Source organism: Phyllobates terribilis, unplaced genomic scaffold, assembly GCF_046119375.1.
Source record: "Phyllobates terribilis strain yellow unplaced genomic scaffold, ASM4611937v1 Scaffold_36__1_contigs__length_13169755, whole genome shotgun sequence".
In the NCBI taxonomy this organism is placed as follows: Eukaryota; Metazoa; Chordata; class Amphibia; order Anura; family Dendrobatidae; genus Phyllobates; species Phyllobates terribilis.
The window spans coordinates 6,903,690-6,930,468 of record NW_027362796.1 but is presented as its reverse complement, the minus strand read 5'-3'; the positions used below and the strand labels follow the sequence as shown (position 1 = coordinate 6,930,468).

Genomic DNA, 26,779 nt, shown 5'->3' with positions numbered 1-26,779 from the left:
GCGCTTTCCAGTTAAAACATTTCCCACATTCTGAACAGGAAAAAGGCTTTTCCCCTGTGTGAGTTCTCTGGTGACTAAGAAGATTTGATTTCTGGTTAAAACATTTCTCACATTCTGTACATGAAAAAGCCTTTTCTCCTGAGTGAATTATCTGATGTCTAGCAAGAGCCGATTTGTTGTTAAAACATTTCCCATATTCTGAACATGAAAAAGGCATCTTCCCGGTGTGAGTTCTGTGATGTGTAACAAAATGCGCTTTCCAGAAAAATCATTTCCCACATTCTGAACATGAAAAAGCCTTCTCCCCTGTGTAAATTCTCTGATGTGTAACAAGATCTGATTTCGGGTTAAAACATTTCCCACATTCTGAACATGAAAAAGGCTTCTCTCCTGTGTGAGTTCTCTGGTGCTTAACAAGATTTGATTTCACTGTAAAACATTTCCCACATTCTGAACATGAAAAAGCCTTCTCCCCTGTGTAAATTCTCTGATGTGTAACAAGATCTGATTTCTGGTTAAAACATTTCCCACATTCTGAGCATGAAAAAGGCTTCTCTCCTGTGTGAGTTCTCTGGTGCTTAACAAGATTTGATTTCACTGTAAAATATTTCCTACATTCTGAACAGGAAAAAGGCTTCTCCCCTGTGTGAGTTCTCTGATGTGTAACAAGATCTGATTTCTGGTTAAAACATTTCCCACATTCAGAACATGAAAAAGCCTTCTACCCTGTGTGAGTTTTCTGATGTCTATCAAGATGCGCTTTCTGGAAAAAACATTTCCCACATTCTGAACAGGAAAAAGCCTTCTCCCCAGTGTGAATTCTCTGATGTCTATCAAGATGCGCTTTCTGGAAAAAACATTTCCCACATTCTGAACATGAAAAAGGCTTCTCCCCTGTGTGAGTTCTCTGATGTGTAACAAGTTCTGATTTCTGGTTAAAACATTTCCCACATTCTGAACAGGAAAAAGGCTTCTCCCCTGTGTGAGTTCTCTGATGTGTAACAAGATCTGATTTCTGGTTAAAACATTTCCCACATTCTGAACATGAAAAAGCCTTCTCCCCTGTGTGAGTTCTCTGATGTCTATCAAGATTCGCTTTCTGGAAAAAACATTTCCCACATTCTGAACAGGAAAAAGCCTTCTCCCCTGTGTGAATTCTCTGATGTGTAACAAGATCTGATTTCTGGTTAAAACATTTCCCACATTCTGAACATGAAAATGGCTTCTCCCCTGTGTGAATTCTCTGATGTTTGATAAGACTTGATTTCTCTGTAAAATATTTCCCACATTCTGAACATGAAAAAGGCTTCTCCCCTGTGTGAATTCTCTGATGTTTGATAAGGCTTGATTTCTCTGTAAAATATTTCCCACATTCTGAACATGAAAAAGGCTTCTCTCCTGTGTGAGTTCTCTGGTGAGTAACAAAATTTGGTTTCAGTGTAAAACATTTCCCACATTCTGAACATGAAAAAGGCTTCTCTCCTGTGTGAGTTCTTTGGTGACTAAGAAGACTCGCTTTCTTGTTAAAACATTTCATACACTTGAAACAAGAAAATCTATTCTTTGCTGTGTGAATTTTTTGATGTTTAAGAAAAAACTTTTTGAGGGGAAAACTATTTCCATATTCAGACCGTGCAAATCGCTTCTTAGCTTTGGGAGCAGTTAGTTTTTTAATGCTTATTTTGTGACTTTGATTTTCCTTAGTAGTTGGTAATGAATCAGAAGATAGGACCTGTTTCAAAGGATCAGATGACACATCTTTGCTGTAAAGGGATGATGGTATATTTGGAGTAATAGCATTCACTTCAATTTTATCCTGTGAGATCTCAAGCTCATCTGTTTTGAAAATTGAAGATGTCAGCTGTCCCTCTGATCTCCTAGTACAGTCATCTGCTAAGTAAAAAAAAATATATTTGAATAAAATATTCTTGAAATTTATATTTTTGAACATTTCTACTTAAACTGTTGGTACAAATGGCAAGTTATGTAAAAATATTAAATTATTCACCAAGACAATGACAGTTGACAGTCTAATAGAAAACCTCATAGCATGAACCATTAGAGTTTGGTGTTCAACTGTTTGTTCATTCTGCCTCCCAAATATGAAATATGCGAAAATGATACCAATAAAAATTTCTACTCATATCACAAAAAAACAAGCCTCCACTCAGGTCCATCGTCTGTCAATGGAAAAACAGAGGTTTCCACATCATTAGTGGCTCAAAAACTCTTGAAAAGCAACATGGCTTCCATAAACCAATCCAGAAATATCCACTCTTCTAAAGTGAAATATACTCCCTACTTAACTCAAATGGAAAGCACCACACCCTACTAAAGCTCATGCATAATGCCGGAAGCTGCCCGATATAGCCTTGTTCTCCACTGGTTAAGTCCTCTGTGTTCAGCTATCGTGTTGTGTATTTTCTTCTTAGTTTCTTCTTGTGATCCCAGCCAGTTTACTGACTACTATTGTGTCTTCTGATTTTGTATTTTCTCTGCCCTCCTGGCTCTGATCCGGCTACCTGACTATTCTTCTTGTCATCTCACACCACAGAACAGCAGGCAACACTAAGTCCAATCCTAGGGGTCTTTGTGTACGTACAGATCCATGTAGAGGGGTTAAAGGGTGATGGGCAAAACTTTGACTATAAACAATAACACATCTAATGAAAAGATCAAAAAACAAAAGAGAGAGAGAGTAACTAGTGGTGAAACCTCTCTGGGCTAATTAGAGTATGCTTCTTGGTAGCTCCTGGCAATTTAAACTATAGTAAGGGCCAATATTTTCTGTCAAATAAGTCTCAAAAAGAAATATACATTTAATAAGAACATTTTATAATAGTGCAGAGCTGAGGTGTCTTAAATTTAGAACTCGGGCATTTGGAAGAGACAATGGAGACCTTTTTTGAAAGACTACCAGGGAATTACAGAGTTAAGTGAGGCAGGCCGATCCCACCACAATCAAACTATCATACAGAATTAACCTGTAAAAAAAAAAAGACAATAGAAAAACACGTTATATCCTCAACAAGAATGTATGTTTGGGGAGGGGGGGGAAGGGGAGAACTCCAACACTAAACCAGAGTTGCACTTATTTATGGTAGACCGTTGGAGCTACTATGAGTCCTGACCAGAAGAGTAGAGAAAGTATTAGTGCCCCCATTTCAGGATAAATTGTATCTAAATTCTTTACGATCGATAATATAATTTATGACATGGAGTGAATCCATGAAACCAGGGCTTGAGTCATGCCAACATATCTCCTGCAGGCGTGAATAAATGTATATTACAGCCATCAGCCACTCACAGCTTAGAGATATATCATGGCACAGGTGTAATGTTTTTTGTATACTTTATCTATTTGAAGTTATTTGGTTTAAAAAGAAATTGAAAAGTCAGGGTAAAGGGAAACTCCGTTGTTATTATACAGATATTCACACTAGGCCCTCACTGCACGTTTAATGTTGCCGATCATAAAAGCGAGGTTTGGTCATAAAGACTGGACCTGGTCTTGTAGGGACCATATGAGCACATTCAGTAGCACAGAAGGGAGAGAAGGTAGATTCATCCAATAAGATATCAGGGATCTAGGAAGCCAACAGCATCATTACCCTCCGCTTTCTCTTACAGATCCATCATAATATTTTTCTTCAAGTGATTTTCTAACTTGTCAGCACTTTCTACATGTGCTGTCATTTGGATTGGTAGTTTACAGATCTGGACAGGTAAGAGTCAGGATCTTCTAATTTCAGTTGGTAGTTGGATCTTCCAGGTTGTAAGTTCTATAGAAAAGGAGTTTCAATGTCCAAAGTCATTTGAGGAGTTTCAATGTCCAAAGTCATTTGAACAGTTTTTGGTGGAGGACAATGTTTTGGTCTAGATGCAAAATGGTGATCACACGATCGTGATACAGCTGGACTACTTGACCGGTAAACCAGCCACAGCCTGTGTCTGAGAAGAATCTGTGACTTCTCTGCATTTAGTGGTTACTACTCACCTGGACGGTTATCTTTAGGAATCTCCTCTTTACACCGCTCATCACCCCTCACATATGTCTCTGTAGTATTAATATGGGTCAGATCTTCACCCTGAAACAAATATTGTACAAGTCACAGACAAATGGAGAAGTCACATCTATGATCAGTAGTGATGAGCGAGTACCGTAATATTCGTAATCGCTATACTCGTAAAGAGTACTTTGTAATATTCGCGTATTCGTTCCGAATAGCGAGTACAATGTAAGTCAATGGGAAATGCGAGTTACTTTCTGCTGGACCCTAAAAAGAGGTCTGGGGGCCTGAGGAAAAGGCTCAAATGGATGGGAAAGTGATGAAACAGAATGGGAAGAGCCTGGAGAATGAGCCTGCATGCATTTCTGACTCACATATGGTTTCTGGGAATAAGTTTGTCGCAGTATTATGCCACTTTTACAGACACACAAGAACAACTACCAAACCTAACCTAAATTGCATTTATCAGGCCAAAAAGGTTAAGAAACAGTTTTTCCTGCACAATCACTTGTATATAAGGCTAAATAAACCAGAGAAACCAAACAATATCCATTTTAGCCTTTGTTCACACATACTGCTGTGGCTTTTTTTTGTCACTTTTTACAATTGGGAAGGCCTTGACTTATTCATTTTGAAGGTCCCTCTGTCATACATCATTTTTCAGTTCGCTATTCCCCAGCACTTTACAAGCACATCTAGAACGTACTAGTAGGTATGTTGATCCTTTGAGAGGCCTCAGGTGGCTCTGTAACATGCGTTTTGGAGGGACAGCTGTTCCTTAGACATTTGGGCGGTCCCTCCATCATTGACACTCAGATAGTGGAATACATATTCAATAGCAGTTTACAATGTGGCCATTGCAGCGTTGGGCTTGACCCTCCTCCTTCACCACCATGTGATACTGCGACCCTAAATTCAAATGTTCAGAGGTCTTGCAGTAGGCAAGGAAAGCTGAGTTTTGTGAGAGCCCTCGTGTGGCCCTGTAACATACATTTTGAAGTGCCCTCCTCTAGAGATTTTGGAGGTCCCTCGTGTACATCTGAGAGTGCCCTCACTTACTCATATTGTAGGGCCCTCACTGTATTATTTAACTCATTTAGGGGCAGAGACTACAGAGAAAAAAGCCAAGAGACATGGAGTACTAGAAGGTAGCAGTGAGTACGACCTCCAATCCTCAGGTATGGCTGAACTCAGTGAACCGGAAAAACAAAGCTGCACAGGTATGGCTGAACTCAGTGAACCGGAAAAATAAAGCTGCACTAGTCAACTGGATGACGAGCTCAAATATATCACTTGTGCAAGTCAATGGACAAAGGATTTATGGTGCTCCCCTCCAGGATGGGTTGGTGAAGCTTCTCCAAATGGCTCCGAGATTTTGATTGTCAATATTCCCCAGATTATATAGGAAGAGAAGACTTCTTGATATTGTACTACTTGGTCCAGTGCAGAATGTGCATCGTACTTCCAAAAATTACTCCTGGGGGCTGTGTCATAAGTGCAGGGAGATTCCTTGACAAGGGCCTCCCGTGTCAAACATTATCTACGATGGAGTACTGTAGTAGTTGTGGCCCTCAATTCAAATTTTCAGAGGGCCATCAGTCGGTCATCAACAGTCAGTGTAAATTTCTATTGAATATGTATCCCCTATCTCAGTCAAAATGTGGCACAACCTGTGACAAGGGCCTCCAACGATAAATATTAGTTTGGTAGGACCACTGTACATTACAGATTTGTCCACTGCACAATGTGCATAGGGTTTGTAAAAATTAGCCCAATGGGCTGAGTCATGGTTGACACAGGAAGCCACCATCCCAAGGGTCTCCAATCACAAATAGTAGTTACGCTGGAGTAGGAATACTGTCCTGGTTTGTCCACTGTACAATGTGCATAGGGTTTGAAAAGATTAGCCATATGGGCTGAGTCATGGTTGACACAGGAAGGAATCTTGTTTTAATGGAAGGGGGTGACTTTAACAGCAGTAGCATGAATCTGCATTTTTGGTGAATTTAGGTTGGCTTGCTTTCATCTAGAGGGATTGCGAACTGTGGATATATCCAGTCCTTGTTGAATTTAATCAGAGTAAGTCTCTCTGTATTTTCCGTGGAGAGGCGTGTGCGCCTATCAGTGATGATTGCCCCAGCGCAAATGAAAACACGCTCTGACACCACACTAGCAGCCAGGCAGGCCAGCACCTCCAAGGCATATAAAGAGAGGTCGGGCCAAGTGTTCAGCTTAGACACCCAATAATTAAAGGGAACTGAAGTGTCAGAAAGGACACACGTATGGTCACTTAAAGTAACCCTTGACCATGTTCTGCAACTTATCCCTCCTGGGCATTTTTAAAGGCACAGATAGCCCTTGCTGTTTTGCTGGTTTATTGAAAATTGCCCAATTTGGGCACATTTTCCCCCCACCTCCGTTGGAGCTGGTGTTCGTGTCTCTCCCCATTATCCCTTGGTGTTGAAAAGAGCTGGTACCTCTGCCACCAGCATTATCTGAGGGTGATGTTTTCAGCAACTGATCTACAACGGCCCTCTTAAACGATTCCATTGTACAACCCATGGCAAAAATTATGGAACCACTGGGCTCAGAGGATGTTCATTCAGTTGTTTAATGTTGTTGAAAAAAAGCAGATCACAGACATGGCACAAAACTAAAGTCATTTCAAATGGCAACTTTAGGGCTTTAAGAAATACTAAAGGAAATCAAGATGAAAAATGTGGTACCCAGTAAGAGTAATTTTTTTCAGACCAAGCAGAGGGAATCACTCAATTCTGAGGAAGAAAAAATGGAATCACCCTGTAAATTTTCATTTCCAAAACTAACACCTGCATCAAATTAGATCTGCTCGTTAGTCTGGATCTAAAAAGGTGTGATCACACCTTGGAGAGCTGTTGCACCAAGTCAAGTCAAGGGAAACAAATAGGTGGATTGGACAACCTTTCAGAGTAGGATCTGGTGTCCGACATGGCTGTCCTCTTAGCCCTTTGCTTTATGCCTCTGCAATTGATCCCTTCCTCAGAAGGATCGATTGTGGATCGTTGGCAGGGGTGCGGATGGGCAGGGTGGCGCCGGAGGCTATCCTGAGGGTAGTGGCCTGCCTACGTGGATGATGTCACCGTCTTTATTTATTCGCAAGAGGAGGCAATGGTGGTGATGTCAGAAGAGGAGCGCTACTCGGAGGCATCGGGGTCCAAGGTCAATCAGGATAAGTGTGAAAGTCTCTGGCTGGGAGGCGGAGATCCCGGGTTTGATCTTCCAGACACCCTCCCCGAACCCCAAGAACACGCCAAAGTCCTGGGCACTGAATTCGGCCAGGGTGATTACCCCATGAAAAACTGGGAAGGCAGAATCAAAGGTGTCGCCCAAAGAGTGGACCAATGGAAGGGTTGGTCTTTGAGTCTGAGGGAAAGGGTTGGCCTGTGCAAAGCTTTCCTGCTCCCCTTGCTAATCTACCTGGGCAGCGTCTGTGTCTTGCCAAAGCCTCTCTGGACACGGGTCTACAGTCTGTTCTTCCAGATGTTATGGGGGAATAGACTGAACCTAGTCAAGCCGGAGGTCAATTACCGCATGAGGAGCCTAGGGTGGTTGGATATGGTGAACCCCGTCGTGTTCCTAGTGAACACCTTCTTGAAAGTTAACGTGGCAAACCTCTGGAAGGAGAGGGCTCCTCAATGGGTATTATCCTGCAAGGGATGGTTTCAGCCATCAATCTTCAGGGGGAAGATTGAAAGATCTTCGCACACTGTATGGGCATCTCCCTGCTTATGTTACCCCGGTTCTGAAAATGATCCACCGGTGGGATCTGGGAATGTGGGAGGTGAGGTCCCTCCAGAGGAAACTCCTCGATAGGAGGGTCTTGCTTTCTCATTTTCAGAGTCCATTGGTCCTCAAGGACTGCCCACGGCGGGATCTGGAGGTTGGGGTGAGTTTGTTTAATTCTAGCAGGATCCCCAAGAAGTACTGGGACTTGACTTGGCGCTGCTTCCAAGGTAAGCTGTGTGTAAGGGGCAATTTGAAGTACAGGAGCTCCGAGGACAGGATTTGCTCCCCGTGAGGCTTGCGCTAACATGCTGGAAAGCATGGAACACTTCCTTCTTCATTGTCCCTTTAATACAGAGGTGTACAACAGGGTGGGAGCTTCCATTGGTTGGCCATGGCTGGCTACTCTATCCTATGCCGGGTGGGCCTATGGAGCGTTTGGAGACCTTGGGAGAAGGGACCGAACCACTTTATTCATACTAAGTGTAGTGGTCAGGTATTTCACGTGGAATGCACGAGTGTTAGTTTCGATGCAGAGCAAAATCCTAAGTGCAGATGAAGTTTGTAGGAACATCCTAGGTGACCTGGTGAAGGCACGTTCTCTGGAGTATGAAAGACTGGCTGCCCGGAGGGTGGCCTGTCTCTGGAGGGGTTTTCCTTCTGGGTGCCTTAGTCCGGTAGTACTCCTATATCCAGGTGGTGGGCTGATGTCTTTTGTTTTGTATTTATGTCTCCTGAATAGGTTTGCAAGCATCGAACTTGAGCCTTGGATGGTGAGCATGTAGGTTGCCTTTGCCCTGGCTTCTGCTCAACTTGGTATGGCAGATGCTACAGACTACAATGTTTTTCTCTGAAGGACTTTCTGAAAAAAAAATAAATTCCACACAGCAGCTGAATGCTCCCTTCCCCTTACTTGGCGCACAGCGGGGGTGCTCTTGGGAACAGTTGACCCAGTTCTCACTCTGGGCAAACCACGACTCCTTGGTGCCTGTTTTGGTGTTACACATCCATCTTCCTCTGTGTTGATGTCATGGCTATGCATGCCAACAGTCCAGGTCGGATCAGTGGACTCATCATTGACTACCTCGTCTTCCATCTCATCCTCCTTCCCAGGTGACATTGTAGGCGGACCTGATAGCAAACGTGTCTCATCATCATCAGCCTCCACCTCTGGAGACAAAAAATTATGTTCTGCCAAGTGTCTTTCTTCTGGCCATAGGTCCTCAAATACATAAGCATCAATGCACGCCACCTCCTCTTGTCCCTCTTCAATGCTGCACAGTGATAGTCCAGAGCCAACCATAGGATACGTACTAAACAGATCCTCAGAGTGGCCAAGCTTCAGGTCATATGTCTCCTATGACTGATAATGGTTGCAGGAAGGAGAACCAGCTTCAGGATTGGATGGGCCAGCCTTCTGTGTATCCACAGTAGACTGTGTGGTGGTGGAAGATTTGTTGCTGCTTGACAAATGCGTAGAGGCCTTGTCTGCTATCCAAGACAGAATCTGCTCTCGCTCTTGTGGTTTCCACACACGTTTAAATTCCAGACCGGGAAATTTTTCCAGGAATATAGTGGATGCATCAAGCTTCTTCTGACCTGACACAGACTGAGTGCCTTCTCGCGCACCACTGACACGTCCCTTAACAACAGTCTTTTTTGACATTTTGGGTTTTGTTGACAGAATTTCAGATGTTGATGGCACAAGTCAAGCTAGCTGTCACAGCCAAAATAGTGGTTAAAATGGCCTGGTGCGTGCTTTGTACCAGGCAGTAGGAAATGATTGGACTACTGCTTTGTGTAGGGCACTCAATGATTTTTTAAGCGGACTAATATGGACAGAAGGCAGGCACTGACCCCTAAAACAGCAGGGAAAATAGAACGGTGCTAAAAAAAAAAAGGCAGCACAAAATGCTACTTCTGTGTGTGCTGGAAAAATATTGCTTTGCCTCTGACAAGAGCAGTTTTAATATGGACACTGGAAGAACACACAATCTCTCCCTCCTTGTACTATGACTTTGTTGTGTGTCTTCAGCTCTGAAAAGAGCTATTTTTTTAAGGTATTATGGAGCTAGTGAGCGGCTCCTTTAAACACAGAACTAGTATACACGGCAGGTACCCCTTAAAAGGGCTTTTGTTTTATCAAGAGGCCTAAACACTCTCCCTAGCAGCTAAGCAATCTCTCCCTATGCTTATAGAATGCAGGCTCCAGAAGCAATGTGCACAAAATGGCGACGACAGGGCTTAAATAGACCCTATGAAGCTGGGTGGCCAGTCAATCACAGTAATGCCACAACCAAGATGTCTGAAGCATTACTGCGTTTGGTTAAGAAGCCCAGCATGTTTAGTGGCTGCAAAGGAGGCGCCAAAACTGCAGGGCGGGACATCCGAATATAGCGAGGCGAGTACACAAACACTAGCAATATAAAAAGTAACCCGAATACCGTACTATCCGTGCGAATAGTAACGAATACACTCGCTCATCACTAATGATCAGCTCTAATCCTGCCATCTCCACCATTCTCATTATATAAGTATAAACCATATAATTCTGGTGGGTAAAACAAGACTGAACACAAGACCTTCACAGCCGTATACACATCACAGGAGAGATCTCATGACACCTTCTCTCCATCTACCTGATGATCCTGAGGAATATTGGGATCTTCTTGTTTACAGTCCTGTGGAAGAAGAGGACGGGGACATCTCTCTGGTGTTGTCCTCTTACTGGATAGATCTGGAGGAAACACATACAGGGACTGAATTCATTCTTTACATACAGATAATTATAGGCCGTGTGTATTTAGTCTTGTCTATTACCTGGTGATGTGAGGGGCTGGGGAACCTCCATCATGACCTTCTTATACAGATCTTTGTGTCCTTCTAAATACTCCCACTCCTCCATGGAGAAATAGACAGCGACATCCTGACATCTTATAGGAACCTGACACATACAATGATACAGTCACCCCCCTGATCCCTTCATAGCTTTACTATAAAATGTTGCAGCATTCCTCATTCCTAGCAGTGTCACCTCTCCAGTCAGCAGCTCAATCATCTTGTAGGTGAGATCTAGGATCTTCTGGTCATTGTTGTCCTCATGCATCAGGGGGTGAGGTGGAGGCCCTGTGATTGGGCTTAGGGGTCTTCCCCATCCCTCAGGCACAGGGTCCTGACAGCGCTCACTAGAGGTTTTCTTCACTACTGTGTAATCCTGGTTATGGAGAGACACATTCATAAACCTTACTACAGACATTTTCAGAGTCCTCACCTCTCCAGTTCTGTCCATCTGTTATTCCCATAGATAAGAATGATGTAATGTGACGTCATCAGAATCTCTCACCTCTCCAGTAAGCCGGAAGAGGATCTCTAGGGTGAGGTGTAATATCCTCTCCGCCATCTTGTCTCTGTCCATATCCATCTTTGATGCGTAATTCAGGAAAATTCTCTTATATAGAAGATCTTCACTGAGAGGATTCGATATTGTAGAGACCTGAATGTGAAGTTGAGCAGATGTAACGTCATAAAAATCCTGTGTAATAATACAATTACTGGAGATAATAAGGAAACATTTGAGGAGATTTAGGTTTTACAGTATGTAGTTTTCTTCTTTACATCTAGTAATAAAACCTATATATTTTAGGCCACAGACAACAAGCAGTTTCTTCCTCAGAATCTGTAAGTGAATACCTTTCTCATAGACTCATCTTCCTTATTGCTAATTCTAATCTCATTTACCAACACTGGAATCGCTATTATCAATACTGCAGGAGATATCCATTACATGTGACATGAGAAATAACAACTTCATGATGAGGACAACATCTTCATCTACTACGGCTCTAGAAACATATTTGGCCAGAGTCCGTCACTGACTACATCACCACCGGCCGTCTATAGGTTTCCCGTCTTCACCGGACTGTCATCTTCTATCACGTTAGAGCTCAGGTCTGATTCACACTCAGAAGTTTGAGGCATTTATAAAAGCTTGTTTGTAAGAACACAAAGACAGGAGTTATTTGATACCAAAATTTCCATGTACAGTGTTTTATGGGGTTTCAAAACAAAGTGTGAATCTCAAATTGAAATCATTGTTGTTGAGATTTTGTGCAAATTTCAACGCCTCCTCCTGTGTGCCACCCAACATCAGGAGGAGGTCGTCGATAAATCGACCTTACGATATGATTTTTTGGGCTATAAATATTGCTCTCATGGTAAATGTGTTGCTCCTCCCATTGGACGAGAAAATTTGCTGCCCATACTTACTCCCTTACTTTGTAAAAAAAAAAAATAAAATTGATTGTCAAAGCAGAAATAATTATGATCCAGAAGAAATTTAACTGACATGATAATGAAATCTTATTTCTACTGTATACGTGCTATAGGTATCCAAGTAATAGCTCAGGCTAGTTAATGCTACACTGTGTGGTATGGATGAATATAGAGCTACACATGTGGTCAAAATTGTTAGTACCCCTCGTTTAACCCCTTACTGGCCTGGGGCATATTAGTACGCCCCAGGCCATCACCCCTGGTTCAGCACAGGCTTCGGCGCTGAGCTCGCACTGAACCGGGCACATGTCAGCTGATTCTTACAGCTGACATGTGCCCGCAACAGCCTCGGGTGGAATCGCGATCCACCCGCGGCTGTTAACCAGTTAAATGCCTCTGTCAATCTCTGACAGTTGCATTTAACAGGGCCGCGCCGGAAGCGTGTCACTTACCCCGCCCATCAGTGACCCCGTCATGTGATCGCGGGTCACTGATGGGTGGGCATGGCAACCCAGGGTCTGCAGCAGACCCCAGTGGTTGTCATGAAAAGATTGCTATGAGCGCCACCTAGTGGTCAGCGCTAATAGCAAAGGAGCATTTCTGCTACATAGAGGGGGATCTGCTCATCGCCTCTATGTAGCAGAGGCAATCAGACAGTTGCTGCTTCTAGTCTCCTATGGAGACTATAGAAGCAAGCAAAAAGTGTAAAAAAAAAGTTAAAAAAAAAAAAAAAATTAAAAGTATAAAAGTTTAAATCACCCCCCCTTTTGCCCCATTCAAAATAAAATAATAAAAAATAAACCCCACACACACATTTGGTATCGCCGCGTTCATAATCAAATAATTAATCCGATCGGTAAACGGCGTAACAAGAAAAAAATTCCAAACACCAGAATTATGTTTTTTTTGGTCGCTGCAACATTGCAATAAAATGCAATTATGGGCGATCAAAACATCAGATCGACTCCAAAATGGTATCAATAAAAACGTCAGGCAAAAAATAAGACCTCGCCCGGACCCAGATCCCGAAAAATGGAGATGCTACGGGTCTCAGAAATTACGCCATTTTTTTGGGAATTTTTTTTCACCACTTAAATAAAAAGAACCTATAAATGTTTAGTGTCTACAAACTCATAATGACCAGTTTTAGCATTTAGTGAACGTGGAAAAACAAACAAAACATAATTGTGGAATTGCATTTTTTTTACAATTTCACCGCACTTGGAATTTTTTTCCCTGTTTTCCAGTACACGATAGGGTCAAACTAGTAATGAAGTTTAAAAGTACAACTTGTCCCCCAAAAAATAAGCCCTCGCATGGCCATATTGACCAGTCATGAAGGGGTTAATGAAAGAAAAACCCACAATGGTCACAGAAATACCTTGAATCTGACAAAAGTAATAAATTAAAAATCTCTGAAAATTAACAAATGAAAGTCAGGCATTGCTTTTCAACCCTGCTACCACAGAATTTTAAAAAAAATTAAACTTATGAAATCGGCCTGGACAGAAATGATGGTTCTTCTTCTTAACTTAATATTTTGTTGAACCTTTTGAGGCAATCACTGCAATCAAACGATTTCTGTAACTGTCAATGAGACTCCTGCACCTTTCGACAGGTATTTTGGCCACTCCTCATGAGCAAACTGCTCCAGTTGTCCCGTGTATGAAGATTGCCTTTTCCAGACGGCATGTTTCAGCTCTTTCCAAAGATGCTCAATAGGATTTAGGTCAGGGCTCATAGAAGGCCACTTCAGAACAGTCCAATGTTTTCCTCTTAGCCATTCTTGGGTGCTTTTAGCTGTGTATTTTGGGTCATTATCCTGTTGCAAGACCCATAACCTGCGACTGAGACCAAGCTTTCTGACACTGGGCAGCACATTTCTCTCTAAAATCCCTTGATAGTCTTGAGATTTCATTGTACCCTACACATATTCAAGACACCATGTGCCAGATGCAGCAAAGCAGCCCCAGAACATAACAGAGCCTCCTTCATGTTTCACAGTAGGGACAGTGTTCTTTTCTTGATATGCTTCATTTTTCCGTCTATGAACATAGAGCTGATGTGCCTTGCCAAAAACTTCCATTTTTGTCTCATCTGTCCATAGGACATTCTCCCAGAGGCTTTGTGGCTTGTCAACATGTAGTTTGGCAAATTCCAGTCTGACTTTTTTGTGATTTTCTTTTTCAACAATGGTGTCCTCCTTGATTGTCTCCCATGAAGTCCACTTTGGATCAAACAACGACGGATGGTCCGATCTGACACTGATGTTCCTTGAGCTTGAAGTTCACCTTTAATCTCTTTTTAAAAGTTATCCTGGGCTATTTTGTTACCATTTGTATTATCCGTCTCTTTGATTTGTCATCAATTTTCCTTTGCTTGTCAAATCTGTCCTTTGCTTTCTCTAGTCCATGTTGAGTGTGGTGCACAGCATGTCACCAAGCAGCACAGTGAGTATCTGTAGCCCTATATACAGGCCCACTGACTGATTACAAGATTGTAGACACCTGTGATGCTAATTAGTGGACACAACTTAATTTAACACGTCTCTTTTGTCACATTATTTTCAGGGGTACCATCATTTCTGTCCAGGCCTCCAGGCTTCATTTTCATAGATTTTTAATTTATTATTACTTTTGTCAAATTCAAGTTATTTCTGTGACCATTGTGGGTTTTTCTTTCATTAAACGAGGGGTACCAACAATTTTGACCACGTGTGTATAACATCGCATGATAGCCAGTGATAATTTTCTTGCTATAGAAAAATCTTCAAATACAGTAGCCACAAATTTAGAATCCCTAATGTAGCTGGGAATTTCATGTACTAGTGGTTGAAGATAGAAATCTATCCACACACCCAGTCTCTCTCCCATGGAACCTAAGCCCGCTACTATTGGTCTGAGTGGTGGTGGAAATATGTTTTTGTGGATCTTAGGAAATTAATGATATATACAGTACAGACCAAAAGTTTGGACACACCTTCTCATTTAAAGATTTTTCTGTATTTTCATGACTATGAAAATTGTACATTCACACTGAAGGCATCAAAACTATTAATTAACACATGTGGAATTATATACTTAACAAAAAAGTGTGAAACAACTGAAAATATGTCTTATATTCTAGGTTCTTCAAAGTAGCCACCTTTTGCTTTGATGACTGCTTTGCACACTCTTGGCATTCTCTTGATGAGCTTCAAGAGGTAGTCACCGGAAATGGTCTTCCAACAATCTTGAAGGAGTTCCCAGAGATGCTTAGCACTTGTTGGCCCTTTTGCCTTCACTCTGCGGTCCAGCTCACCCCAAACCATCTCGATTGGGTTCAGGTCTGGTGACTGTGGAGGCCAGGTCATCTGGCGTAGCACCCCATCACTCTCCTTCTTGGTCAAATAGCCCTTACACAGCCTGGAGTGTGTTGGGGGTCATTGTGCTGTTGAAAAATAAATGATGGTCCAACTAAACGCAAACCGGACGGAATAGCATGCCGCTGCAAGATGCTATGGTAGCCATGCTGGTTCAGTATGCCTTCAATTTTGAATAAATCCCCAACAGTGTCACCAGCAAAGCCCCTCCACACCATCACACCTCCTCCTCCATGCTTCACGGTGGGAACCAAGCATGTAGAGTCCATCCGTTCACCTTTTCTGCGTCGCACAAAGACACGGTGGTTGGAACCAAAGATCTCAAATTTGGACTCATCAGACCAAAGCACAGATTTCCACTAGTCTAATGTGCATTCCATGTGTTCTTTAGCCCAAACAAGTCTCTTCTGCTTGTTGCCTGTCCTTAGCAGTGGTTTCCTAGCAGCTATTTTACCATGAAGGCCTGCTGCACAAAGTCTCCTCTTAACAGTTGTTGTAGAGATGTGTCTGCTGCTAGAACTCTGTGTGGCATTGACCTGGTCTCTAATCTGAGCTGCTGTTAACCTGCGATTTCTGAGGCTGGTGACTCGGATAAACTTATCCTCAGAAGTAGAGGTGACTCTTGGTCTTCCTTTCCTGGGGTGGTCCTCATGTGAGCCAGTTTCTTTGTAGCGCTTGATGGTTTTTGCAACTGCACTTGGGGACACATTCAAAGTTTGCCCAATTTTTCGGACTGACTGACCTTCATTTCTTAAAGTAATGATGGACACTCGTTTTTCTTTACTTAGCTGCTTTTTTCTTGTCATAATACAAATTCTAACAGTCTATTCAGTAGGACTATCAGCTGTGTATCCACCAGACTTCTGCACAACACAACTGATGGTCCCAACCCCATTTATAAGGCAAGAAATCCCACTTATTAAACCTGACAGGGCACACCTGTGAAGTGAAAACCATTTCCGGTGACTACCTCTTGAAGCTCATCAAGAGAATGCCAAGAGTGTGCAAAGCAATCAAAGCAAAAGGCGGCTACTTTGAAGAACCTAGAATATAAGACGTATTTTCAGTTGTTTCACACTTTTTTGTGAAGTATATAATTCCACATGTGTTAATTCATAGTTTTGATGCCTTCAGTGTGAATGTACAATTTTCATAGTCATGAAAATACAGAAAAATCTTTAAATGAGGTGTGTCCAAACTTTTGGTCTGTACTGTAGGTATGAAAGGATGTTCCACATAGAGCTGTTCTGCCAGTTTTTTTTATCCAAGGCTCCTGTACTCAAACCTTTTTGTAGCAATATATATAATTCCATATTGAAATAATTGGTGGGGTCTCAGGTTAGTTCCAAATACACATCCGTGTTTCTTGTTTCTTAAATCCATCAAATTGAGCTTGAGCTAAATAGAATGTAATTCCACTATTGTGCCCCACTTGTCTGCTTGTCGCACTGTCAAATTCATATTAGTTTTGAGTTCCCTCAGGGCAATTTTTTCTTTTCTAGTTACTTTGTTATTTTTATTTCCTTTATGAGTGATTTCATTTGTTTAGAGAAACCAAATCCTTTTCAATAAGATCCTGAAACTGGTCTAAAAAGATGGAACGTGATTGAAGTGGCTTAAAGGATGGATTTCCCCTATGAAACAGACTATTCAGAGAGGTATCAGACTTCATAGATTCCCTCTCCAATGATTTCAATTGTAATAAAACCTTTTGTTCTGGAAAAGATTTGTTAGGAGTAATATCAGAACTAACTGTTGCAACATCAGTAATATTTTCAACATCATTATCAGAGCTATCAAAATGACATTTCACAGTAAGGGTCCGCGCCAGTATATTAACATCCAAAATTGCTCTAAATACAGCAAACTCGTTGGTAGGGGCAAAACTTAGGCTTTTCGCTAAAAGTGATAATTGTTCCTCTGATAACACAAAACTGGTCAAATTCCAAAATCGATAGCTCTAATAGCGGCGGTTTCTGTTCCGGGTGGTATATCTGTTTCCGCTTGTGTTTGTGGCCCCCCTTCCTCTGTTTTTTGGCATGCTAGTAGATGTATTTTGTGGATGTTCAGAATAAAATCTTCCATCTTCCCTAAGTTAGCTTTCAGTTTCTCATTATGGCTAGTGAAATCCTTGTTGTGCACAAATGTTTCCAATGAGGATTGGATACAAAAACAGAAATAAAAAGTAAGTTCCAGCTCCTCATATTTCAGTATTAACCCATCAACTTCAATGAACAATCACTAAGGATGCAGTTCCACTCTGTGTGAAATGTCTCATCATACAGGGCTGTGGCCATTTTTTTTAGCCTTAATCCCCTTGGTATTATCTCCTTTTTCACATACATTTCCAATTCTTGTAATAAGAAAAAAACATGCAAAAAAGCACGAGACACATGTTAAACATTTGTTTTAAAAGAAATTAAGTCTTTTGAGCACCAGAACAGATGTACACCGCAGGGATGGCACAGGTGCGGCTGCTACACCAACCTTGGCAGTCTAACCACTTGCTGCTGTAAAATGCAAACATGGCATCTAAGAAGGTTTGACAGAGTTCGGCTCAGTGCCCCTCCTCCCTAAGTACTCAATAGTATAGGGCTGCCTAGTTACTACGATACTTAAATGCCTAATAATGGTGTCTGGGCCTGCAATATACGAAAGTCTATTAACACATTAACACACCTCCAAACACATTAGACTAAAACACACGCCCCCAGGAAGAAGCAGGTGCAAAACGTGCGTCGGGGCTTCCGCCTACCCAGTGGCTGCTACTATCCTAGGTACTAATCCTATACAAGTATCTATGCTCTTATATTTCTATATGGTAGTTCTTTTAACCCCTTCAGCTTTTTAGCTGGTATGTCTATTGCACGCAAGGCACTTTATGCATTTATTTATATGCTGTATTATAAGCATTTACTTATTAATATATACATATTCCTTATAGATTTAATTCTGTTTTTTTTGTTCCTTAAACTACTTTAGTAGTGCATGATCTATTGAACTGGTACCATTGTGGGTCTGATTAATTTTTATATATTTCATTGCACTAGGAATATGTTGTAATAGAACCACATGTTATATACTATCCACTTGGTGGCTACGATATAAATTATTTATTATTTTTATATCACATAAATTTTTGCAATTGTGACATACTCAGGGGTACCATTTCTAATTTATACTGGGTGAGGTGTCACACTGTCTTGTATCCCCTCCTCTTGAATTTTAATATATTTTTGTCTTTGTAAAGTTCTATTAATAAATAATGTCTTTTTGAATGTCTATGTAATTTGGCAGTACCCATTTAATGTACCGCTATGTGGTCAAATATAAGCACATTAGACTGAAGTTGAATGAAAGCACTGATTTCGGGGGGTTTGGTTGACTATATAATGTATTTGGGGGCCTCCTGGCAGATGATGTCAGGGCAGAGAAGGATCTGGCATCCTGAATTTCACATGTTAATCTGTTTGTTCTTCCTGTAGAAAATCCTCCACTAGAGGAGTCTTGAGGCGACCCTCATACAGATCACAAAAAAGCTGGAATATTTGTGTGTATGGGGGAGTTGGGAGAGATAGCCGTCGGCCAAATGACCGTTCAGCCAACACTTATCTCGTGTATGGGGCTGTTAGTATTACATGTCAGGCAGTGATGATACACAGCACTACAGTAGTACAGTGCATTACCTGAGCAATCAGAGGCTTGTATGTTGTATGATCGCACTAAAGAGAGTTGTTTAACCCCTTAGAGACAATTTTGACCTTATTGACCAAGCCAAAGTTTACAATTCTGACCAGTGTCACTTTATGAGGCAATATCCCTGGAACACTTCAATGGATCTTACTAATTCAAAGATTGTTTTTAGTGACATATTGTACTTCACGATAGTGGTAAAATTTATTTGATATGACTTACATTTATTTGTAAAAAAATGGAAATTTGGCAAAAATTAAGCAATTTTCAAACTTTGAATTCTTATGCCCTTAAATCAGAGTTATGTCACATGCTTCACAGGAACTGAAGCAACATGGAAGGAAAAAGTAAACATTTAACTTTTTTCACATGAATTTTACTTCAGACCCAAATTTTTTTTATTTTCACAAGGCTAATAATAGAAAATGGACCACAAAATGTGTTGTGCAATTTCTGCTGAGCATGCAGATATGTTATATGTGGGGGAAAACCACTGTTTAAGCACACGGCAGGGTTCGGATGGGAAGGAGCATTGTTTGACTTTTTGAAAGCAAAAATGGCTGGAAATAAGACCGGACACCATGTTGCGTTTGGAGAGCCTGTGATGTGTCTAAAAATAGTTGAAACCCCCCATAAGTCCCCCCATTTTGGAAACTACACCCCTCATGGAATGCATCTAGATATGTGTTGATCACATTGAACCCCCAGGTGCTTCACAGAAGTTTAGAGCGTAGTGCAGTGAAGATAAAAAATTCAACTTTTTCAACAAAAATGTAATTTTAGCCCCAAATTTCTTTGTTTTCACAAAGGTAACAGAAGAAATTGAAGCCCAAAATTTGTTGTTCAATCTCTCGAGTACGCTGATACCCCATATATAGAGGAAAACTAATTGTTTGGGCGCATGGCAGGGCTCAGAAAGGAAGGAGTGACGTTTTGGAATGCAGACTTTGATGGAATAGTCTGCGGGTGTCATTTTACGTTTGGAGAGCCCCTGATGTGCCTAAACAGTGGAAAAGCCCAACAAGTGACCCCATTTTGGAAACTACACCCCTCAAGGATTTTATCCATGGGTACAGTGAGCATTTTGAACACACAGGTACTACACATAATTTGATAACATTAGGTCGTCATATGGAAAATTTTAATTTTTTTCACGAAAATATTGTTTTAGCCCCAAATCTGTAATTTTCACGATGGATAATAGTTGAAAATGGATCCCATAATTTGTTACATAATTTATTCTGAACGTGATGATACCGTATATGTGGTCAAAAACTTCTGTTTGGGCACATGGCAGGGCTAGGAAAGGAAAAAGTGCTATTTATCTGGAATAAATTGTGAATGCCACATCGCATTTGGAGAGCCCCTGACATGCGAAAGCAGCAGAAACCCCCTGAGGTGACCACATATTTGAAAATTTACTGCCTAAGGAATTAATCTAGGGGTATAGTGAGTGTTTTGAACTCATAGGTGCCTCACAGAATTTTATAACACTGAAACATGGAAATATGACATTTTAGTGGTAAAAATATAATTATTGTATTTGCTGCAAATTTTCATGTACACAAGGGTTAATAGGTGAAAATGGACCCCATAATTTATCGCACAATTTCTTCCGAACACGGTGAGCCCCATATGTCATCAGAAATTGTTTTTAGGCCACACGTCAGGGCTGAGAAGAAAGGAGAGCTATTTGGCTTTTGGAGCACAGATTTTGCTAGAATAGTTTGCGGGCGACATTTGCGGAGCCCTGAATGTGTCAGAACAGCAGAAAAACCCCAAAAGTAACCCCATTGTAGAAATTGCACCTCTCAATGAATTCATCTACAGCTACAGTGACTATTTTGTAACATCCACTTCAGGCTTTTTCTGGAGAATTGCAAATCTGCCAGTTTAATGCCCACACATTGTGCCCCCATACAGTGTAGTGCCCCCATATATTGTAGCATCGGAGTCTCTGCCCCCTGCCAGGCAGAGACGCCGTCCCCCTTACCGCCGCGGTCCTGCTCCGTCTTCCGGCCTCTCTGCAGCTGCTGCTGGTGCACGCAGCTTCCCTGGCTCTGTGCTTAGGGCGCCCGCGCACGCTCACTCCCGGGTTTGCACGGGCCATGGAACCCGGTGGCCCCCAGGCTCCTTCGCTTGCTGACCTGTACCAGGAGGTTTCTCATCAGAGATCCCAACAGGAAACCATCCTGACCTACCTGCGGTCTGTCAACTCCCGCCTGGACATGCTGTCCGTCCCACCTGTGTCCGCCTCGAGCCGAGCGGCACCCGCTCTGGCGGCGCCTCAGCCTACTGGTGCCATGGCATCCAGCTCTGGACCCCGGCTCTCTGCGGCTCGTTTTGGGGGTGACCCCGTCTTATGTCGGGGTTTTCTGAACCAGTGCACGCTGCACTTTAAACTCCTGGCACATCAGTTTCCCTCCGACTGGGCCAAGGTGGCGTTCATCATGTCTCACCTCACCGGGGAAGCATTGGCATGGCTAAACCCTTTATGGGAGAGAGGGGATCCCCTGGTGTCAGATCTTCCGGCTTTCCTCACTACCTTCCGGAAGGTCTTCGATGAGCCTGGACGAAGGACTTCTACTGCCTCCTCATTGCTCTGTCTCCGCCAAGGGAGTCTCACCGTGGGCCAGTGTGCCATACAGTTCCGTACCCTCACATCTGAGCTTGCCTGGAACAACTAGGCCCTGGTGTCCACCTTCTGGGAGGGTCTTTCCGGACGGAGGAAGGACGAGCTAGCTGGCCGGGACATTCCTACCACCCTGCATGACCTGGTGTCACAAGCTACCTGGATTGACATCCGTTTCCTGGAACGAGCTAAGGAGACTACCCGGGAGAGAAGATTTCCCCATCTTGCTTCTGTTTTCCAGAAACCTGCCTCCCAACCAGCAACTCCCCGGGCACGCTCGCCCGAACCCATGCAGATCGACCAGACCAAGATGGTCAAGTCTCGCCAAGAAGCACGCCGAGCCGAGGGGAGTTGTTTTTACTGTGGTAGTAAGGAGCATCTGATTCGTTCCTGTCCGGTGAAGGCGGGAAACTCCAGCGTCTAGGACCGCTCGGAGAGGTCATCCTAGGCAAGAGTAAATCCACTCTGCATTTTCCGTGGAGAGGCGTGTGCGCCTATCAGTGATGATTGCCCCAGCGGAACTGAAAACAGGCTCAGACACCACACTAGCAGCCGGGCAGGCCAACACCTCCAAGGCATATAAGGAGAGGTCGAGCCAAGTGTTCAGTTTAGACACCCAATAATTAAAGGGAACTGAAGCGTCAGAAAGGACACACGTATGGTCACTTAAGTAACCCTTGAGCATCTTCTGCAACTTATCCCTCCTTGGCATTGTTACAGGCACAAATAGCCCTTGCTGTTGTGCTGATTTACTGAAAATAGCCCAATTTGTGCACATTTTCCTCCACCTCCATTGGAGCTGATGTTCGTGTCTCTCCCCATTATCCCTTGGTGTAGAAAAGAGCTGGTACCTCTGTCACCAGCATTGTATGAGGGTGACGTTTTCAGCAACTGATCTACAACGGCCCTCTTGAACGATTCCATTGTAAAACTCTTTGGTGACTCCAAAAGGAGAGAAGGAAATTTCTCCTTGTACCGTGGATCGAGAAAGGCGGCCAAGCAGTATAGGTTGTTGGATAAAATGTGAATCACGTGAGGGTCTTGCCACAGACACTTACACATGAACTCTGCCATGTGGGCCAAGCTGCAAAAAGGCAAATGCTCTGTGTCCCCAAAAGTACCCATCCTCTCCTCATGCTGACTCGCCTTCTCCTCCACCTCCTCGTTCTCCTCTCCAGCCCATCCAGCCTGGACAGACATGAACCTTGTGTTGGGTGTCCACTCTGTAGCATTACAAGTCCCCTCGGTAGCACAGAAAAACAAGTCCTCTCCCTCCTCATCTTCCTCCTCATCACCCATTGTTGCCTCAGAATATTGAGTGGGCTGGGTAGTAACACCCATTGGGAAATCTGGCTCCATACCAACATGCTGGGCACTCAAAGCTTCCTCTTTGAGATTATGCAGTGATTGTTTCAAGAGACACAGATGCGGGATGGTTATGCTGATAATAGCCTGATCACTGTTCACGAGGTGTGTGCAGTACTCAAAGTTGAAGCGGAAACGAGACTGGCGATCGATGGGCTTAGACCCAAAAAGTCACCAGGTCAAGATGGCTTAACATCCGAGTACTTTAGGACCTTTAGGGACTATTTAGTCCCTCTCTTGACTCAGGTGTTTAATGAGTGTCTCTCCTCGGGCACTCTGCCGAGATCATTAAGGAGGTCAGCTTTGATCATTTTGTCGAAGGCTAAGGATCCGTCACGCATTGATAATTGGCATCCCATAGCACTTCTCAATGTGAACAGGAAGATTTTGGCTAAGATACTTTTCAACAGGCTGGTGAAGTTTGCAACTTGGCTCCTTTCGAAGGCTCAGCACTGTTGCGTTCCTGGCCGTAGAACTTTTACTGCTGTTCTTGTTGTCCAAGAGGCCATGGAGCAAGGCAGGGCAGGCCTTTGGTAGGGGTTCTTGCTGACCCTGGATGAGGCAAAAGCCTTTGATAGGGTTAACCATGAGTACCTCTGGTTCACTCTTGAGGTATGGTCTGCCTGGAGGGTTTGTGGACTGGCTTAAGACCTTGTATGCAGGGGCTGAGACTTTCCCTCTGGTAAATGTGTGGATTGGACAAACTTTCAGGGTAGGATCTGGTGTCCGTCAGGGCTGTCCTCTTAGCCCTTTGCTTTACGCCTTTGCAGTTGATCCCATTCTCAGAAGGATCGATTGTGGATCGTTGGCAGGGGTGCGGATGGGCAGGGCGGTGCCGGAGTCTATCCTGAGGGGTGGCCTACGCGGACGATGTCACCGTCTTTGTTTCTTCGCAAGAGGAGGCAATAGTGGTGATGTCAGAAGTGGAGCGCTACTCGGAGGCATCCGGGTCCAAGGTCAACCAGGATAAGTGTGAAAGTCTCTGACTGGGAGGCGGATATCCGGGGTTTGATCTTCCGGACACCCTCCCCAAACACCAAGAACACGCCAAAGTTCTGGGCACCGAATTCAGCCAGGGTGATTACCCCATGAAAAACTGGGAAGGCAGAATCAAAAGATGTCGCCCAAAGAGTGGACCAATGGAAGGGTTGGTCTGACCCTAAGGGAAAGGGTTGGCCTGTGCAAAGCTTTCCTGCTCCCCTTGCTAATCTACCTAGGCAGCATCTGTGTCTTGCCAGAGCCTCTTTGGACACGGGTCTACAGTCTGTTCTTCCAGATGTTATGGGGGAATAGACTGAACCTAGTCAAGCGGGAGGTCACTTACCGCACAAGGAGACTAGGGTGGTTGGATATGGTGAGCTCCGTGGTGTTCCTAGTGAACACCTTCTTGAAAGTTAACGTGGCAAACCTCTGGAAGAAGAGGGCTCCTCCGTGGGTATTATCCTGCAAAGGATGGTTTCAGCCTTTCTTCCAGGAATGGGAGACAGGGGGAAGATTGATGGATCTTCGCACACTGCATGGGCATCTCCCTGCTTATGTTACCCCGGCTCTGAAATTGATCCACCGGTGGGGTCTGGGAATGTAGGAAGTGAGGGCCCTCCCGAGGAAACTCCTTGGTAGGAGGGTCTTGCTTTCTCATTTTCATAGTCCATTGGTACTCAAGGACTGCCCAAGTCGGGATCTGGAGGTTGGGATGAGTTTGTTAAATTCTAGCAGGATCCCCAAGAAGTACTGGGACTTGACTTAGCGCTGCCCCCATGAGGCTTGTGCTAACATACTGGAAAGCATGAATCACTTCATACTTCATTGCCCCTTTAATACAGAGGTGTACAACAGGGTGGGAGTTTCCATTGGTTGGCCGCGGCTGGCTACTCTGTCCTATGCCAAGTGGGCCTATGGAGCGTTCGGAGACCTTGGGAGAAGGGACCGAACCATTTCATTCATAGTAAGTGTAGTGGTGAGGTATTTCACGTGGAACGCACAAGTTTTAGTTTCGATGCAGAGTAAAATCCTCAGTGTAGATGAAGTTTGGAGGAACATCGTAGGTGACCTGGTGAAGGTACGTTTTCTGGAGTATGAAAGACTGGGTGCCCGGAAGGCGGCCCATCTCTGGAGGGGCTTTTCCTTCAGGGTACCTTAGTCCGGTAGTACTGCTATATCCTGGTGGTGGGCTGATGTCTTCCCACCCTAGATTTTTGTTTTGTATTTATGTCTCCTGAATAGAAGGTTTTCAAGCATCGAACTTGAGCCTTGGATGGTGAGCATGTAGGTTGCCTTTGCCCTGGCTTCTGCTCAACTTGGTATGCCAGATGCTACAGACTACAATGTTTTTCTCTGAAGGACTTTCTGAAAAAAAATTCCATACAGCAGCTGAACGCCCCCTTGCCCTGACTTGGCGCACAGTGAGGGTGCTCTAGGGAACAGTTGACCCAGTTCTCACTCAGGGCAAATCACGACCCCTTGGTGCCTGAGTTGGTGCTACATATCCATCTTCCTCTGTGTTGCTGTCATGGCTATGCATGCCAACGGTCCAGGTCGGATCAGTGGACTCATCATCGACTACCTCGTCTTCCATATAATCCTTCTTCCCAGTTGACATTGTAGGCTGACTTGATAGCAACTGTGTCTCATCATTAGCCTCCACCTCTGGAGACAAAAAATGACGTTCCGCCAAGTGGCTTTCTTCTGGCCGTAGATCCTCAAATATTTGAGCATCAACGCACGCCACCTTCTCTTGTCCCTCTTCAATGCTGCACGGTGATAGTCCAAAGCCAACCAAAGCATACGTACCAAACAGATCCTCGGAGTGGCTAAGCTTGGGGTCATATGTCTCCTGTGACTGATAATGGTTGGAGGAAGGAGAACCAGCTTCAGGATTGGATGGGCCAGTCTTCTGTGTATCCACAGTAGACTGTGTGGTCGTGGAAGATTTGTTGCTGCTTGACAAATGCGTAGAGGCCTTGTCTGCTATCCAAGACAGAATCTGCTCTCGCTCTTCTGGCTTCCACACACGTTTAAAATCCAGACCGGGAAATTTTTCCAGGAACATAGTGGATGCATCAAACTTCTTCTAACCTGACACAGACAGAGTGCCTTCTCGCGCACCACGTCCACGTCCCTTAACAACAGGCTTTTTTGGCATTTTGGGTTTTGTTGACAGATTTTCAGATGTTGATGGCACAATCCAAGCTAGCTGTCACAGCCAAAATAGTGGTTAAAATGGCCTGGTGCATGCTTTGTAGCAGGCATTAGGAAATGTTTGGACTACTGCTTTGTGTAGGGCACTCAATGATTCAATGATTTTTTAAGTGGACTAACATGGACAGAAGGCAGGCTGACACCCCAAAATAGTGGTTAAAATGGCCTGGTGCATGCTTTGTAGCAGGCAGTAGGAAATGTTTGGACTACTGCTTTGTGTAGGGCACAAAACGCTTTTTTAAGTGGACTAATATGGACAAAAGGTAGGCACTGACCCCTGAAAACAGCAGGGAAAAAAGATCAGTGCTAAAAAAAGGGCAGCACAAAATGCTCCTTCTGTGTGTGCTGGAAAAATATTGCTTTGCCTCTGACAAGAGCTGTTTTAAAATTGACACTGGAAGAACACACAATCTCTCCCTCCTTGTACTATGACTTTGTTGTGTGTCTTCAGCTCTGAAAAGAGCTATTTTTTGGTGGTATTATAGA

The 26,779-nt window shown here is 43.5% G+C and overlaps 1 pseudogene; it reads right to left on the bottom strand.

The window, feature by feature from the left end:
* Nucleotides 1–268: 268 nt before the first annotated feature.
* Nucleotides 269–26,779, bottom strand: part of LOC141182814 (uncharacterized) — a 209,451-nt pseudogene continuing 182,940 nt past the window's right edge.